The 16,749-nt window shown below is 49.8% G+C and overlaps 1 protein-coding gene across 2 annotated transcripts in view; it reads left to right on the top strand.

The window, feature by feature from the left end:
- The first annotated feature begins 5,864 nt into the window (after positions 1 to 5,864).
- The window catches only part of SBNO2 (strawberry notch homolog 2), a 67,300-nt gene continuing 56,415 nt past the window's right edge, over positions 5,865 to 16,749 (top strand). Inside the window, exons 1-2 of one of the 2 annotated variants that reach the window (XM_075037753.1) lie at positions 5,878 to 5,994; positions 8,838 to 8,899. The gene's annotated coding sequence lies outside the window, so the exon portion shown is untranslated. Of the gene's footprint in view, positions 5,995 to 8,837; positions 8,900 to 16,749 lie in introns of both variants that reach the window. The other variant, XM_075037752.1, reaches the window with a different exon arrangement.

Here is a 16,749-nt window from a genome sequence, read left to right as displayed (position 1 = left end):
CCTCTACCTTCATTAAGAAACAGCCTGCTAGCCCCTGTGGCCATGCGCAAGAGCTTGGAGAAGGCTAGGGAGGAAGAAGAGGGAAAAAAAACCAAAAAATACAAGAGAGGGCAATGAAATAAATCCCCAGCGCAGTAGTTTTGGAGAGGTCCATGGTTTCCTTGAGCCCCTCTCCGGTTTCGGGCAGCGGGAGGACTTCCACCTCCTCCTTGCCCTGAGCGAGGGGACACCCAGCACTGGTGGGGTGACACCCGGGAAGCCAGCAGGGGGGTCAGATGAGGCCAAACAGCTGCGAGGGTGTCCTCCAAAATAACAGCCCAGCGCCTGGCTCCACCGCCCCAGCCAGAAACCCTGGCACATCCCGAGGGGGACGGGCCATTCTCAGCCTGGGCGCTGGCGCGGCCGCCTGCCCCGGACAGCCTTGGCAACGGCAGAGGTGCTTCTCCCGTGGGGATTCTCCACTGTCTAATAAGGTTTGGGCCTCACACCACTGTTCCCCCCACCGCATAGGGCCATTAGAAGGGTCTCCCAAGAGGAAGGGTTTCACTGGACACATCAGAGCACGCTGCAGCCTCCTCCCCAGCCCAGCCGGCACGAGGGCACGTGCCGTGCCAAACCACCGGGGCGAGGGTTTGCATTACGACAGCCGGCTCCAGCGTAGGTAGAGGCTGCCGGCACAGCCCGTGCCGTGCCAGCTCCCACCGGGGAACAGCTGGTCGCAGGTGCCGGCACACTTGGTTCATGCATTTACCAGCCGCACACCCGCTTCCAAACACGCAGAGGAACCAAGAAGTTTGCAGCCGCAGCTTCCTCCCAGGCCCCACTGCGCTAGAGGTTAAAAAACCCTTTAGCAAAGGGATTGAGCCAGGCTCGGCTGGGAATCGCACACAGGGTGCCAGCTCCAAGAGCTGAGCAGATATTTTGAGGCAGGAAAGGACAAATCCATGAGTTCTGCCTTTTCACAAGAGCTACTGGCACCACATGGGATCACAAAGCACAGGCAGGAGTGGCGCGAGCCCATTTTCAGGGGCCTGAGCTGTGTCACAGCACATCCCTCCACCCCGGGATCACCGAAGGCTCAGCAGGTCCCCAGGGACGGGGGGTCAGAGCACAGCGATGCTCTGGGTCTCACCCCAGCTCTGCTGCTGGTTTGTTTGGGGTGTCCCAGCCCCATAACTGCAGGAGGAGCTAGGGGAGGCTCCAAGGGCTGCTGAGCATCTCCAGAGCGCAGAAGAGGGGGTGCACGGGAGCAGACTGCCCCACCGAGCCCCCCTAGGCTCCTGCCAGCACTGCATTTCCCTCCTGCTCCCTCGCAGGCTTTTCTCATGATAGCGCCTGGCCACATGTGATTTACTTCGATCTCGGCACCGAGTCCAGAGTGCTGGAAAGCGATCCCCCAAATTCTGGTAAGTGCCGTGCTTCCCCTTCCCAAGAGGGACGGGTTCCCAGCAGCAGGAGGGCAGGATTGATTGGAAACCGTCTACCGCAGAGAAACCCAGGCGGGAGGCAGCTCCCATCGCTTCGGCTGCAGCTCCGTATCTGCGTTGCGTCAGCCGCACTCTGGTCCCTGCCAGTCCTGCTGCCTGCCCCGCTGGGGTGGCAGGAAAACAGGCTCCCCCAGAGGTGAAATCCCACCCGACCCTCCAGGAATGGGCAGCTGGTGTGTGGGGCAAGCCAGGGTCTCACTGCAGGGCTGCCCCCAGCACACATGGGGCGTCCCCAGATGCCCCAGCACTGCCCCCATCAGGGGCTGGTGGCTGCACCAGCATCTTCACCTCCAACTGGGAGGTCAGCCTGCCCAGGAGCCAAGGGGAATCAGGCTGAGACCTACAACACTCATCGCATGCGGGCCGCTGCATGGTGCGCAGCCACTGCTGTCCCCTCATCCCCTCCACTGGACAGGGCAAAGCCCAGAGCCCTCGGCCACAGCCCCGCTTCCCAGCCTGGGGGACAAGGAAGGGTCTGCCCAAACACAAGATGGTTTTGCAGGACTCTCCCACCCTGGGGTGGTCCCTGCCGGGCCCAGTCCCTGCCTCCCTGCACGGGTCCAGCCCCACAACCAGCACAGATGGGACCCTGGCACTGGGGCTGCTGGTCTGTCTCCGTGCCCACCTCTTCCCGAAGCTGCAGCAAGGCGTGAGACCAGCTGGGTGCAGGGCTCCTCTCTCCTCACCCCGGCGGAAAGTCAGGGGATTTCCAGGCTGTGGGAAAAAACAGGAACCGGCTGTGTGCAACAGCAGCCAGGCTCACCCCAACACTGCCAGAGCTGCTCCACAGCGTGCACAAGAGCAAAGTCTGCAAGATTAGGGCCCTAAAAGTCCCATTTTTGACCCTGTTTCCCTGGGACTGGGTGCCCCCAGGGACCCAGCTGCCCGGGAAGGGCTTTTTCTGGAGAAGCCAGACCCTTTCCCAGGGACATCCCTCCCTTGCAAGGGCCAAAGCATCAGCATGCAGCAGCTCAGCCATATCCCCAGCACATCATGTTCCTCCCCCTCCTCACATCCCAGCAGCACAGGCAGAGGGCAGCCCCAGTGCCCCCAGTCCCACCACCCCAGACCAGCCTCACTTCTACTTCATCCCCTCCTCAGGGGTTTCTTCTCCAGCCCATCACAGCTCTGCCCAGCAGGGAGGTGCAGGGCAGACAGAGCCACCATGGAAGTGACACCCCACACAGGGGGGTGCCAGGGAAGGCAGAGCATCCCTGCCTGCTCCCCAGCTCTGGGGGCTGCAGCTGAAGGCAACCAAACCACAGCTCATTGCTGCCTGCAGCAGGGGCTATGCTGCAGGCTAGTGGCTTTGAGTGTTTGGGAAACACCTGCCTTGTGTCACAGCAGCAAGAGGTTCAACAAAAAAAACTCACACTGGGGTCCCCTCCAAGATGCTGCCTCCTCCTTATGCTGCTGGAACAGCAGCATCATGCTCAGGAGAAGACATTCCCCATCAGCACCCACCCCCTGCTCTCCCTCAAACTGAGCCTCCCCACCCCTGCACTTACCCTACCAGAGCCCCACCACCAGTACAGCCTTGCCCTCCCTTATTAAGATGTGGCAATTAGGGCAGAGGCTTTATCTGCACCCCTGCCCAGGGAGCCATGCTGTTGCAGAAAGAGAGGGAGGGCTGCAGGGTGGGTTGGGGCATGCCCAGGAGCAGGCAAGGCACCAGCTGCCTTTGGGGCAGCTCCCTGAAACCATCTCATGGTGCAGCAGCAGCTGCCTGCAGCCAGAGCGTGGGGGGCACTGGTGGTTCCGTGGGGCAAGGCAGCTCTGTGGGGCACGGGCATCCCACGCATCTGAAGCGTGGCAGCACCTCGCAGGCTGTGCCCCCCCATGGGGGGAGCACACCAGGGCAGAGCCTGCACCTCGGGGCCGTTGGCTTGGCAGGGCTTCCTCGGTGGTGGCCCCCAGGGACTGTGGGCTGGGGACCAGGGCCAGCGAGTTCATGTCTAAAGTGGGAACCAGGCTGGGACAGGGAGGGGGAGGCGGCGATTGCAGTAAGTGAAATAAGTGGTTGTGGTACCAGCTGCAGAGGCGTTGGTGGTTACGGGAGGAGACTGGTTCATTGCTGAATGGATCAGTATGTGTTCTTCCAGCGTATCTACTTATTCATATTTGTATTGTGCTAAATAAATAGCTCTAGGGGATTTTAGACCCTTGAAATGTGTGGCTCCCTAGACTCCAGCAACTGCTCTCAGATAAGATGGCTGGTAGCCTGGAGGGGACGAGGACAGCCCTGCCTGGCCCGCAGGGATGCTGTTCACACCTCCAGTGTGCCCAGGGCTGCAGCTGCTGTGTGGGGCAAGAGTCAGAGCAGGGTGATTTATTACAGGGACGTGATTTAACAGAGCCAGAGCCTTTGGTGTTAAGCCCTGGAGAAAGGATATTTCAGGAAGTATGACACAATTGCTTTGATTAATTAATGTGTGCAAATGAATGAAGTCTTCTGAGAGCAGGGCTGCTCAATGATGGGATTAAAAGCCCAAATGTGACAAACTGAGCAGGAGAAAGGGAACCTTCCCCTTGGGGCTGGGGAGGGGATGTCACCAGAGGCAGCACTGCCTTTCCCCAGGGCAGAGCCTGTGGGGTGGGGGTCTGGGTTTGAGGTGCTCTGGCCGTGCCATACGTGTCATGGCCGTTGGGAGAGGGGGGTCTGCGTTTCCCGGCTGATTGAGGGGGCTGGGGTTCAGGTTCAGGCAAGTTGTCTGCTAATGGCAGCAGGTTGTGGGAAGGAGCCCGGGAGGCTGAAGTTTTGCTGCTGTCGGCTCTAAAGCTCCCCGAGATGAGGTGATCAGCTCCTGGAAGAGGGAATGGGACTGGCCAATCGTTCCTGTGCCCAACCAAGCACATGCACAAGACTCCCTGGCAGCGCTGAGCCGGAGGCGGGCTGCCTTCCTCCAGAGCTGCTGTGAGAAACCCCAAACGTTTTGTTCTCACCGTCTCCTTTGAAGACAGCTCCTTTGATGGGTGCAACGCTGTCTCAGCCGGTAGCCAGCCACTGGGCAGGCTCATGCTGCTGGGGTTCCCATGCAAACTCCAGCAAAGCCAGGGTCCCTGACTCCTTGAACCCCTTCAGAGGGTCCTGCGGTGACTGCTCCAGTGGGAGCGGGGTTCGGGTCCACCCAGCTCCCAAAAAGGGTCTTTTCTTCCCCCTGGCCTCATTAGATGAGGACTCCTACATGTCCCTAAATCCGGGCTGCCCACACCATGCCAGCCTGCGCCTCACTGTGAGTGCAGAGCCTGGGGTGTTTCCCGTTACCCAGCTGGGTTCCCCATTATCAACAGGATCGTCCCCATACTGGAACCCAGAGTCTGGAGGTTAAACCGGAGCGCCAAGCCCATGTGCCGGCAAAGCTTCTCGATGCGCCAGAGCAGTGAGTTCGCCCCATCCCTGCTCCAGCCGTGGTGTCACAGACCTCCCCGGTCAAGGTCCCCCCTTCCCTCCCGCCGGTGCCTTTGGCAAGAGCCTGATGTTTCAAAAGGCCGAGCAGATAGCGGTGGTTCTGGTCTGCCGGCGCTTTCCTTCTCGGGGATAAATCACACCCGAGGTATTCTCCTGCCACTGCCGTGTTAGAGATGCCAATGTAAAAATAGACCTGTCTGGCAGGCTTTTTTATATGACCCCGTCGGGATTTTTGTTCTTATCCTGGGACTTAAAAGGGGCAGAGATCCAACATAAGCAATGGGAAATTAAAATTAAAAATTACAAGAATGGGTGGGAGGGAGAAGGAAGCAAAGAGCGGGGGGTGATTTGCCAGAACAGTTTATTTTTCAGCTCTGTGATTCAGCACTTCGTCCGACTTGCAGTTAATTCCTAGAGCGTGGCTCTTGTGGGGTAGCAGCGTGCAGGCATTCCCTGGGAGCTGGTCGGGATTTAAGTGTTTCCCTTTTCAGCTCTCCCGCTTCCTCTGCGGGCGGGGAGCTGCTGCCCCTGTCCTGCAGGTAAGAACGGGCAGGAATTTCCTTTCCTTTGGCGAGGAAAACGACTAGCCCAGCGTCCACTCTATCTGCGGTCAGGCGTGAGCGGCCCGGCCCCCTCCGAGACTCCGGTTTTCCTCCTGGAATCGACGGCTCCAGCTGGGAGGCCCCTGTCGCAGCAAAGGGCCTGCGGGGCTGGGCCGGGCCTACCGAGATCCACCCCGTCGCCGGGCCGGCTCCCCGCCGCCGCCAGCAGAGCGACGTGCGGGACAGGAGAACGCTCGGTAGGGCGGGATGGCGGCTCAGGCACTGTCTGCGGGGATAAGCGCCGGGGGACCGGGCCCCGCAGCCCCTTCCCCGGCCGGGGGGACCGGGCCCTTCCTTACCTGCTTCCCCCCGGCCCGGTCCCGGCCCCGCTTCCGCCACCCGGTCCCGCTTCCGCCACCCGGTCCCGCCCACTTCCGCCGGAAAGTGCTTGCCGCCCAAGATGGCGACCGCAGTCAATAACGACAGCGGAGAGAGGCCGTAGCCGCCGGGCGGGAGCCTGAGTCTCCCCCCCGCCCCGCCCCGCCCCGGGACACAGGTAAGGGCCGCCCGCGTTCCGCTTTCCCCTCGCTGCGGGCCGGCTCTCCCCGGAGGCTGGGTCGCGGGGCCTGCCCCGGGGCCGGCGGGGCTGAGGGCTCGGTCTCCGTCTCCCCGGGCCGCCACCGGCCGCGCCCCGGCCCGGTCCCTTCAGCGGGCGGAGAGCCCCGGGGCCCGCTCCGTGCGGCCGGGCCAGGCTGAGGGGTCCTGGGGTGGTGGGGACCGCGGCTCCCCCCTGGGCTGCTCCGGGGCTGCTTGGCCCGCTCCTGCCCCGCGGGGAGAGAGGGGACGTGCCGCCGCTTCTCCCGGTGCCGGTTCCCGAGGAAAGATCTGTCTCTTGGCTCAGGCCTGATCCTGGAAAGGGAACTGCCGCCCAAGTAGCCGCCGAGGTGGCAAAAGCCATCGCGCTCGCGTTTTTCCCGCACTTCTGCTGCCTTTTAACCGGGTATTGTGAAAATAGAAACGGGTGTCGGGGCAAGGCCTCGCTTGCCAAGTTTGCCTGTTGTGGTGTAGCTCTTAATGGCCCAATTAAGAGCCTCTGAAAAATAGAGCTGGTGCTAACAGGCTCTTAACTCTAGTGCTGTTAGCGGTCACCGGCGTACTCGGTTCTTAACATAATTAAATACTAACGCAAGTCTTCAAAAAGAGCTCCCTTCTCCAAAGTAATCATAAATATCAGCATAAGAACTGTGACTTCAAGTTAGCATGCTCTCTTTACAATTAAGATGGTCTTTTGAAGGGCAAGTTCTGCGGGTTCAGTGCCTGTAAGGGTTTTTTCTGGCCTGTGCGCTACTAGTGTTGTAAATTTAGCGGGCAGAAAGATACCGGCCATACCTGTGCGGTTGTCTTCTGTGGATTATCTATATGTCATCTGAAATGCTGAGCTCGCTCTGACCTGTGTGAGTATGTCTGAACTGAGAGCAGCTGGTGATGGGAACGCCTCTAAGTGGAAAATTATGTGCTGATACTTTTGCTTTTAGTTCAGGGAATGTTGTGCATCCCATAAAGCAGTAAAGATTTTTTTGCAGAGTTCATTAGGTAAGATGCCAGCTGGAGGCTTTGGAAGCCTGAATTTTGTTCTTATCTCTGCCGCTTGCTCTTTTTTTGACAGAGGTCTATTTGCTTGATGTTTACCCCCTCATTTTCCTAAAATAAGCCTATACCTGTAGCTGCAAAACTGAATGAAGTCTCATTCAAACACCAGCGTGAGTACTCCTTAAAGGAAGAATGCTTGAATTGCCTAAAGTACATTTTCAATTGTTGCCAAAGCAGCAGCCTAAAAACATCTGAAATCATGGTGCTTAGCACTGGTGTAGTGCAAAGCTGGCATTATCCTGGAGTGCCTGAAATCGCTGCATTCTGCCTGCCAGCTTGCCCAGTATCAGATGATGAAGTTAACAGAACTGTGATGGGCATTAGAGGGTCTTTGTCTAATTAAACAGTGGCATTTTTGATCTGGGGCTGTTTCATGTAGTAGCTTCCCCCACCTGCTTGCTTCAATAGTGTTTTGCCTGTTCTTGGAGTCATACTCATGCTTTTGCTGGGCTTTGAGGCCAGCTGAAAGAGAAGATATTTTTTCTTTATAAAGGAAATTGTAACAGTAAACCCACAGAACTTGACAGGAGATGGCATGGCCAGTGCATTTTGCAACTTTTTTTTTCTTTAATGGTTAGATCTCAAGTCTGATTCTTTAAAAAGTGTTCTGAAAGATTTTGCTGAGTCCCATGTGTGGATTTTTCTCATGTATGAACTTGTACCTTTTAAAAAAAAACCTAGAAATTCTTAATGTTTTGCTAAATGCTGTTTCCCCCCATACTTTACCTTTTTCAGAATCTTGCATCCTCATCCTCGAATAGGCTTCTCCTGGAAAACCATTTGTCCCTCCCTTTAGCTGCCTGGTTGCTTGCTGTTGAGTGTTGATGTTTTGTTTTGTGCTTGCTGAGCTCTCCACATAGTGGATCCCCCCACTAATCCCTGCTGACTTTGGAACAAAAACAGCAGGACCAAGCGTCATGTTTCGTCATGTGCCAGACATGGGACAGGCTATGTCTGCCAGACTGGACGTTCATTGAAAAACTACAGCTACTTCATCGCGTTTATTTTTTTAACACTAAAGTATACATGGACAGGAATATTTTTTAAGTTTTTTGTTTAAAATAGTGGGCATGTGGTGTGTTTGAGGGTTGTGTTTACTGACTGAATAGGCCTTTTCAGCGGTTAAGTTATAGATCCCTGAAATGGAGGGTCTATAATAAAAATGCTGACACAGGTTTAAAGCTTTTTGAATAGTGACACTGTAATAAAGAACTAACTGTGTAGTCACTGAATACTGTGCTGTGATTTTTGATTGTGAGAGTCTAGATCTCTCAGGAAAGCCTTCTAGGCTTAATTAGGAGTTTTACATTCTCCTGAAACATTTTTTCAGCTTAAAACTTAAAACTCGTCAGTCTTTTTTGGTAACACAATCAAGGTCTGTAAACATATAGCTATGAAAGAGGCAAATACATGCCTTTCACAGAGAAAGTATATGTTGAGCACTCCTGAAGGTTGGTGGGTTTGAAAGGGTGTTTATGTGCTTATGATCAATAGGGAAGCAGGCTTTGATGTCCTGGAGTATTTCTTCCGCTGTGAGTAGCTGCATGTGAAACAGAACCTTGAGACCTGCTCAGCTCCAGTGGAGGGTGTTTCTTCCAACATCTCCTGTGACTGAAACTGGGGGTTGAGCACAGTGTAGAGAATCGGGGACCTGTGTTTTCGTGGCTTCTGACCTTAGCCAGCTAAGTTCTTTGTGCTTTTCCCTTCCCCTTTAATTAAGTAGTGTAATATTGTGTTTCTACCTTGCAGGTGTGCTCCTGAGACTGACTTCATTACCGCTTGTATTGGGCTTGTGTTACAGCTCTGTCCAGGTGTGCTTCACTGCTGCCAGACCTTGGCTGTGCTGAGTGCCGTGGCTGCTGTGTTAGCTGGCAGCCAGCACCCATCATGCTCTTGCCATGGTTTGCTTTCTTCCAGGACCATATTAGTGACAGGTGTGAGAAGGGGAGTGGCCCCAGTGATCCCAGGTGCCTTGCTCGGGGTCTGCCCTGCTGGTGGGGGGGTTGTTCAAGCCCCTGCTTTTGAGAGCCATTTTGTGCATTTGCTGTCTGAGCTGCTGGACTACTTCAGCCTGAGCTCTGCCTTACGGGGCTTGCGTGTTTACGCTTTGGAAAGTGCACGGTTGTGTGAGGGTAATCCTGTGTAGATCTACACAAAAATGTGCTGAGTGTTTCTTGGCAGAAGCGTGTGTAGTGTATGGGGAGGCATTTTTGCTCTGTCCAGAAATAGTCATATCTGTTCTTACAGGTGGAAGAGCAGGGACAGATGGAATCTGTCACTGCCCTGCAAGCAAGCTTTACTTCGAGTCTGTCTGGGTCCCTCGTGGACCAATATTTTGTTGCTAAGAGAAGAACATTTGAATCTGGAGACAGACCGTTAGAGTGAGAGCAGCCTGCGAGCAGAGGGAGCGGCTGTCTGCTTTACAGCCGCTTCATTGTGAGGAGGTAATGCGAAACTTGGAACGGTGAAGTGAGGACCTGACAGCTCTGCTGGTGGAGAAACTGAGAGTCCAGGGAAGCAGGAGAGAGAATGTTCTGGAGTCATCGTGAGCTGAATGAATGAAAAGTGAGGTCAGCATTGCAGGTAGCATCAGCAATTAACTTCAATTGTGCAGCCTTGAAACAAAAGTATCTGTGGAAGATTTAAGACAATTTATGTCAGTGGATAGATTAACAAACGTTTCTGTTGTTGCTAAAGCTGCTGTGCCACTTAATTGCCTAATATTAATCCTTGAAAATTTAGGGAATGGCACATTGGGGCAGATGCCAGCAACAAGACTCCAGATTAAGCTTTTTCCCTCTCATTATTTAGCCTTGCATTTCTGTGCAAGAATTAAGGCCACTGTGACTCTCACAAGTATCCAGACAGCACCAAGGAGTGTCCCAGTGACAGGCAGCGTGATTCTGGGTGCAGCACAGGCCTTGGTTGGTGTAAAGGTGCTTTATGCCAGTGTTGATCCCCCTCATGATGGGGAGAAGAATGACCCTGTTGGTGTTTGGGAGGGGTGGGAGGCTGATGGGGAGGTGAGCCTCCTTTCCCTACTAGCTGTGCTTGCTTTGGGGCCTGTGCTTGTTCCTGTGTGATGAGGTGGCAGTCACTGTCTGTGCAGTCCGTCTCCTTACGTGGATGCACTTGGCCATGCTGTATGGCTTTTCCTTGCTAATGGTATGGCTGTTTCCATGGCAGACCTGCATAATATAAATATGGCCACTGTGCTCTTCCCCAGTAAATCAGATTTTGCCCTGACTTTGTCAACTGCAGTTCCTTGTTCTGTTCCTTGTTCTTGCCTCTTTCTCTTACAGTCCTTGCAACCTGACCTGTCTCAGAGTGTGTTGTTTTTCAACTTCTGTTTTTCCTGGCACTTAAATTATTTAAGTCTGTTATGTGCTAATTTAAACCTGTCTGACTTACTTGAAGTCTACCTGTGTGGGACAGTTAGTATTTTCTTGTAAAGTGGACTTTTCCCTCCAAAAAGCTGTTTTTTATTATCCCCACCCCACCCCCCCCCCGGCCTGTATGGTCTAAGCTTCAAATGAGGAGGAGCTAGCACTGCTAGAAGGGTAAAGCCCGCCCTTTTCGTTCTTTTGCCTGCCCCACCATATATCTTGCATAGATCTGGCAAGAAGCTTTGGAATTATGTCAATTCTTCTTCCCTTTATTTACAGACTATCTAATTCCAGCAGTTAATCTGTCAAATAGATTGTTTCACACTGCAATTCTGTATTGAGTTGCATAGCCCAGGTAAGTAGCAAGGTTTGCCTTGTTTCCTCCTCAGTGTTTCTCATGAGCCTGGCAGTGCTATGCCTACATGCTTATAGCTCTAAGTCTGTACAGAACAAATCCTCCGAAGTGCATTCTTCCTTGCTGAAAGTGTTCAGGAGATCAAGGTGGCTTAAAGTGCTTGGGTTAGGATGCCCTAAAGTGATTCTGTTTTCATCACAGGTAAGAAGTATCTTTTAGATTGATGTTATCCTGTGTGTTTGTAATGGACTGAGTCGTATTCCTCATCTGCCTAAGGTTAGATTTTTCTCCTTTCTTTTCTGTAACTTTCTGATATTACTTTGACGTTCTGTGCATCGGGCTCACTTTTTTTCATGTTTTCTAATTTGCAAGGTTGGAGACATATTCTTCCTTTCTGTGTTTTCATTGAGGTAAATGCATGCAATCGATATAAGTCTCTCCTCTAAGATAGGTCCTGGTAAGGAACAAACATTGCATTCTTTGGCTTTCAAATATAAATTCACTAGTCTTTTGCTTAAGAATAGTAGAGAGCTGGAGTGAGTCACCCACATTATTTTCTGTTTCTGCATTAACTTCTGCCTTCTTTGTGAATCAACTTGAAATTCCCTTTCCAACAGTGTTTCAGATACTTAAGCAGTACTGTATTCAACGTAGCTCTGCAAAGAACTGGATTTACCGCATTAAAAAAAGCTAAGTTGCAAATAGTGGAGAGAATGAAAAAATGGTATTTCCATTCGTATTTTGACTTACCTGCAGGGAAAAGATCTGATACTTCTGTTTGTGTTGAACTTCTGTACTCAGATACTATCTTTTGTCTGCTAGTCCCTAGTCTAAATGTGATGGAGCCTCATGGTAGCTCTGCAAAGAGACCATGGCTCTATCTGAAGGGTAGATCCTAGCTTCTCTCCCCTGGTTTTCTTGTTTCTTGGAGTGAGTTGCTGCCAATGGCAGTGATGGGGGCTCTGATTTGAAGCCTTCCTTTCTCATCCTTCAAGGCAAAAATGCTCTTTGGTCTAAACTGTCCAAAAATATGGCAAAGAGAAGCATTAAAGAGGAACTTGAAGCTAGCTTGGCGCTTGAGACATAAAAATGGCTTTTGAGAGTTCCGTAGTGTTAAGTTCCCATTTCTTTGGGCAGTTATATACTAATTGTATTCTGAAGAATTCCTTCCAGCTGCAGCTCCTGTGGGTGCCCATGTTGATGGTTCACCAGCGGCAGCGCGTTGGTGGAAGGAGTGGATGGAGTGGGGTAGGGGCACGAGGTTTGGGGCTCCCTTTCTGCTCCCTGTGTGTGGGTAGGCAGGTGGGAGGAGAATTAATCTGCAAGCAGGAGAAGGAACTAGATCAAATTTCTGAGGTCTTTTTGTCATTATCGAGTGCGTGGTAATTCACGATCAGCAGGTTAACTTTGACTGTTCCTGTGGTTTCCTAGCTATCTTTCTTTAATGGAGACAATTTAAAATAACTCTAACAAAGACTGAAACAGAACAGGAGGAAGTGCTTGCATTTACTGGGTGTACAATGGGTTGTTTTCACCTCTCTTGATTGCAGATAACCATGAACTGAGCCCTTACCCACAGCTCTATTGATCCTGATTATTGCAGAGGAGTTCATTATGTTTTTAAAATTGGAAATTGTCTGCTGCAGTGCTGGTCCCACAAATTCCTAAAAAGCTCAAGCTGTTAAAAATATAAATTTGTGCTCTGTAACCTCTAGGCACAAAGAATTCCACAGGAATTCTGGACTGAAGTGGCCCCTTACTGCCTGGGCTGAATAGCAAACCTTTAAGCAAACTGTTATTAATATTGAAACTGTTCCTATAGCTTAATCAGAAGAACTCGTGATATAATCAAATTGCTCACGGGGCTTTATCACGCTATGCAGGGAACCAGTTTCATTATTAAACATAGTCTGCTCAGCCGTAAAGGAGCAAGTCCAATGTTTTTTTTCAGGGTCATGTAATTATTGCTTGAGTGCCATCACTCTGAATCTGGGAGATCACTTTGCTGTTTGTTAGCAATGCTTCCAGAAAAAAATTACTGACAGTCTTGAAGTTGGGCACCTTATCCTTGTGTTGTTGGGGTTCCCTTACTTTCTGTCTCAACTACCACTTGTACCAGGTGCTGGTCTGTAGAGCTGGTGTTCTCCTCTCCCAGCCTTTACCCTTTATGCCTTCTTTAACACAGCTGCTGGTAACGGGAGCTTCCTCTTTGGTGATTCTAGAAAACTTCTCTGCTTGGTTGTAAGCAAGCAGCTTTACAGATTATGCTTTGAGATAATTTTTTGTAATTATATTGGTTTTGTGGCAAGGAGTGAAAAAAATCCATTCCAGTGATTTTTTTTTTTTTTTTTGTAAAGTGGATTTATCCTTGCACTGTTTGGGGTGTGTAGTGGTTTTGTTTGTTTTTTGATGTGGGTTCTGTTTCTTTGGTCATATTGCTCCCTGGATAGTTATCATGGCACTGGAGTGCTTTAATTCTATATGACAAATAGCCCATCTGTAAAATTAGTCTAATTACTTTGCAGTTATATTTTGAAGCATAATCCACTTCGGAAGCTTTTTGGAATTTCTTGTTAGTGTTTGGTACATCTTGGTACTGATGACCACTTCCTGCGCTCACAGGGACATGACGTATGCCACACACCGTCGTTCGTTTCGGTATGAGGTCCTAACATGACTTATGTCATTGAGTTCAAGGTTGCTGTTTTCCATGATTCTGCATTCTTTATTTTCTAGTGCTATGAAAAACTTGAGTCAATTCTTGAATTTGGTAGTAGCACTCTGCTTGTTTTTTTGGTTTTTTTTTCCCTGAGTAGAAATTTTATAAGTGAATAATCAGCAGACATCCCAAGTCTGGTTGTCAAAGACTAACAGGGCAGGGGAGAGTTTTTCAAAAGTTTTTTTCATCTGTGACTCATGAAAGAGTTTTAACTCTATGGTTTGAATCTTAGATGGTACTAGAGGTTACTCTCAAACTTTAGAAAAAATGAGTATTATTCTATGTAACTAGAAGCGTTTTTGACTGTTAAGATCAAAAATTTTTGATTTAAGAAATTTTTGATTTAGTTAAGAACTAAATTTTTGTTCACTGTTGGTCTTGGAGTTTCTAATATTTCCAAGTCAAATTAGTTGCTGATAGCACCCTAGTGTATATATATATATATAAAAAAAAAAAATCCTGGTGGGCCACTTGCATGCTTCTGTACTAGAAATGATCTTAAGCTAGAGAGCTCTGATTTGCATTAATGGTCGGAACTGTCAGTTTGTTGGAGTATATTTGGTAAGAGAAGAAGTGGAAGAATGCTTAAGAAAAAGTTTGCTGTAACGGTTCACTTGTAAACTGTGGGCCTCTGTGTTTATCAGTTTTTATTGTTACAACAGGATGGGATGTGGAAATGAGAGTGCTTTGGCTTGCAAGGAACTTGCTGATTTTCACGGTTTTCCGTGACAAGTCTGCCTGGAGGATGGTAAGACAAGCGCATACTGAAGGCTGTTTCCACTTCTCCTGTCCCCGTGATGGGTATTGTCCTGCTGTCCCCGGGCTCACATAGATATCTGAAACTGGCTTTAGTCAGTTTTTTCTTTATTTTTTTCTCAGAATTTGAGTCTGTAAGCCGGACAGCAGCCCTCTTATTAGAGCACGAGCTTAAAGTGAGAGCTATTACAAACTCCATGTTAATCATCCCAGGAACCTGATGTAACCGCTGCCTTCCTGCACAGAGAATAGAAGATTCTTTTGCAGTACCGAAGTTTTGATGGGGTGGAGAAGGTTGGGTTTGGTGACGTCCAGCGTGTGCTCTGCTGCTGTGTTGCTGGTGCTGTTCTCCTGGTTGGCCAAGAAGTGCCTTCAGCATCCTCTGGCATCGAGGCAACGGATGGAAGGGTGCAAGGTGTAGAGTGAATTCTTGATGCTTCTTGCTTCCCTTCCCGCTGTTACTGGTGCTTCGATGTATTTTGGGATATACCCCCCACCATAAACCACGGCGATAGAGTATTCCAGCTTTCTTATTTCCATGTTTGTACTCAAGACTTTTTTAGTGGTTCATTCTGTATAAGTAAATGGTGACAGGGCATGATTGAATTTGTTGGAACTAGCAAGGAGCTCATGTGGGTGGACAGTTCATAGCAGCCTTGGGATGGTTATTAGAGCTGTTGTGTGATATTTGTGCATTAAGGTAATGTTTCTCCAGCAGTGCACTGTTTTGTTTTGGGTTAACTAGAAAATGTTGAGGGGATTCATCCTCTTGGCGTGGCCTAAAGGACAAGACTGGGAGTCCACAACATCTGGGTTTCATCATTAACTGCGTTACTGATTTTCTTGGCATCTCCGAACAAAAGATCTCTAGTTTTTGGGTTGCCCATCTATAAGGCTGGACTGCTGTTCACTTTGATCTCTTCGGAGGAATTATGTCATGCAAATTCAATGTGTTGCCTTCTACCATCTGAACATTGCTCAAGCGTAGAAGTTTACAGTTCCTTAAGCAGTTTTCCTTCGTTTTACTAATTGGGTATGATCTATCATGCAAGAATTTTCCTAAGGATCTAATGCTGTTTTAGAGAAAGGCACTGTTCTGCAGAGAATCTGGCTAGTGAAATCTGGTGTTGTCAAGGCACAACATAATGTAGAGCAGGCAGGGAGAAATTCTGCTATTGATTTTACCCTTCATAAGTTACTTTGGTTCTGTAAGTAAAGCTGTATATTTGCTACAGCTGTTACGGGAATAACTGCTTCTAATTTCCTATCGAAAGCTGTTATAAATAGGGAAAAAAAAAAAGGCAGCAAGACCCCTAAAGTCTCTGGTGAAAAGAACAGATGCAATATGTTAAAGGCACCAGAAGATATTGGTATCTCTAAAGCAGTCAGTGATGTTGACCCTTAGATCAGCAAACCTCACCAGCTCTGTTGAGGAACAGCTGAGCAGTATTTAAAGGTAAACTTTAAAAAAAAAAAAAAGACCCTCCCCCCAAAAACCAAAACTATGCCATTTGTAGCTCTGTATAGCATTTGAAGAAAACCTCGTGAAGTTTTTCCTGTTACTTTTGTCTCCCTTACAGCCTTGTACCACCACTGTCTCTCTTGAGCTGGAAGGCTGGAGGATCTTAGAGCAGGTTGATGGAAGTGGAAAACAAACCTCATTGCGGGTCTCTGCTCCCCACTGCTTCATTTGGGGATCGGGATGTTGTAGCACAGGCTTAATTTATAATCTAGGTCCTCTTGTCAAATACACTAAGACAAGAAGAAAAGCTGTGGATTTTATGATTGGAAGAAGGAATGAAGCAGGGCTATTTTTTAAGCAAACCCTTCAATTTCATCTGTTTTGTGCACTGGAGATAAGTGGAGTCATGATAAAAGTTTGTCTTGCCTGTTATTACTTTCTTCCTTAGATATAACTTAAAATTTCATAGGATCTCTTGTGGACCACCAGTGACATTAGAGAACAATTTAAAGGAAGAGAAGAAAGCAGCCCTAAAACCCGGAGAGGAAAGCATCCCCTGGGACGATTATGTAGCTATCATGCTGAAACAGAGGTTGTTTCATTTCTCGCTGGTGAAGCTTTTTACTGCATCTCTTCACAATGGGCTTGGGGTCAAAGTGTGCATTTATGCATCCCTGTTCCTGAGTTCTGTTGCAATAAATCATGTGGCTTGGGAGGAAGAAGTGCTTGAATATTTTAATGTCTTCACAGTCTTTTGTATGCAGAGCCACTTGATAGGTGGGAGGTGAATGTTGGGCTGCCTGAGGAAATTAATCTGCAGCCCTTTGTCTTCAGATGTAATGTAAAGCAGGTTTTCCTTAAATAATAGGACTTCAGCATCAGCTCTTAATTCGTGTGTGAGTGGGGCCAGAGCACCCGCTAGTAATGCTGCTGCTTCTGCAGCCCTGCTGGTGAGCTGACTTTTGTCAAGGAAAGCCGTGATT

Source organism: Buteo buteo, chromosome 10 (assembly GCF_964188355.1).
Source record: "Buteo buteo chromosome 10, bButBut1.hap1.1, whole genome shotgun sequence".
Lineage (NCBI taxonomy): Eukaryota > Metazoa > Chordata > Aves > Accipitriformes > Accipitridae > Buteo > Buteo buteo.
Note: the sequence above shows the minus strand (reverse complement) of the source record. Positions and strands in the feature narration are given on the sequence as shown.